Source organism: Octodon degus, unplaced genomic scaffold, assembly GCF_000260255.1.
Source record: "Octodon degus isolate 3935 unplaced genomic scaffold, OctDeg1.0 scaffold00027, whole genome shotgun sequence".
In the NCBI taxonomy this organism is placed as follows: domain Eukaryota; kingdom Metazoa; phylum Chordata; class Mammalia; order Rodentia; family Octodontidae; genus Octodon; species Octodon degus.
This window is the reverse complement of record NW_004524603.1, coordinates 4,432,712-4,434,417: the sequence shown is the minus strand read 5'-3', so window position 1 is coordinate 4,434,417 and position 1,706 is coordinate 4,432,712.

The following is a 1,706-nucleotide window of genomic DNA, read 5'->3' as shown; positions in this document are numbered from 1 at the left end:
CTTTTAGCTTCTCACACTAGGGAGACAATACGATGTTACATGCACAGTTTTATTTCACTTATGAATATCATCTTTTTTTTTTTTTTTTTTTTTTTGTGGTCCTGGGGATTGAACTCAGGACCCTGAGCTTGCCAGGCAAGCACTTATTCTACTGAGCTATCTCCACGGCCCGTGAGTATGGTTTCAGGGAAGGTTTGTTTGTTTATTTATTTATTTATTTTGTTTTTGGTGCCGAGGACTGAACCCAGGGCTTCCAGCTTGCTAGGCAAGCATTCTACCGCAGAGCCACATCCCCAGTCCCCATGGTCTTGAGTTGCACCCATTTACATATAAAAGTCTTCAGTTCTTCCTTCTTTATGTCTGAGTAGTTCTCCATTGTATAAAAAGACCACATTTTTTTTAAAAAAATGTATTTGGTTGTTACAGGGTCTCACTGTGCAGATCAGACTCCGCGATCCTCCTGTTTTCCGCCTCCCAAGAGCTGGGATTACAGGTGTGCCCGGGCTCTGGCTGGCTCAGTCCACCCTGGGGGTGGGGCTGGCAAGGCCTGTGGTGTCAGGGATCGAACCACAGTCCCTGCACTTGCCTAAGCAGGTGCTTTAGTCTGCTGAGCTATCTCACCTGCCCGCACTTCTTTTTTTTTTTTAAATCTATTTCCCAGTCGATGGGAATTTAGGTTGTATCGAGTTCTAGGTATTACAAATTGTGCTGCTATAAACATGGGGGCACATATATTGCTGTAGTTCAGTGTACTTAATTCTGGGAAAGTACCCAGAAGGGCAATAGTTAGGTCATGCTCTGAGTCTCAATTCACCCCCTCCAAAACGGCTTCTAGCTCGTTGCCCTCTCCTGGGGACATCTGAACCTTAATAGCTCACCAGCCACCATAGTCCACTGTGCCACTGCTCTGTTCCTCTGCTGCGCTTTTCCACGGAGGCCTCTGGGGTCGCCAGGGGTCACCCTGGGCCTGCAGGTGTGATCTGCCCCTTCCACACAGCGAGTCAGAGCTCAGGGAGAAGGCCGCGTGCTGCCTCCTCCTGCTCCGCAGCTTCTCTCTTCCCTCTCTCCACGGGCCTCAGTTCTCGCTGCAGGTCCTGCCGGGGCCCCGGGGCCCCACTTCCCTCTGCCCCTTCCTCCCCTTGCTGTAGTCCAGGGTCTGGAAGCCAGATCTCCAAGAGGCTGCTTCTCTGCAGCTCAGCACTCCGCCATCTTCCCGCAGGTCCTGCCGGAATCGTTTCTTCTGCTGTCCCTTGTTAGCAAGTTCTTTTGGGTTCTGTTTGGGAAGTGAAATATGTTGACAAATGGAGTTACTGTCTTGTCCAAACCCTGTATGAACAATCCCTTCTGCAGGGGCTTTGGATCTCCTGTCAGATACCTGGCACAACTTTGTTTCTCAGCTGGTCTGGAACACCCCGGCCTAGGCGGGCACAGGAAACCCTCTTTACTGCTTGTGAGAGCAGAATGAGAGACGCCAGCCCAAGGTCCAGGCCTTTTCAGGGCAGCTCCGTCTGTGCAATGTGGCTGAATGCTCAGCTTGCACCAGAAGGGGAAAATGACCAAGAACGACACCATTAAGCCTGTCGTCCCTGTACTCTGGGAGGCTGAGGCAGGAGGGTCCCAAGTTTGAGCTCAGCCTGGGCAACTGAGTAAGACCTTAGTGAGACCCTTGGTGAGACTCAAAATTTAAAAAATACAGTGGACTGGGG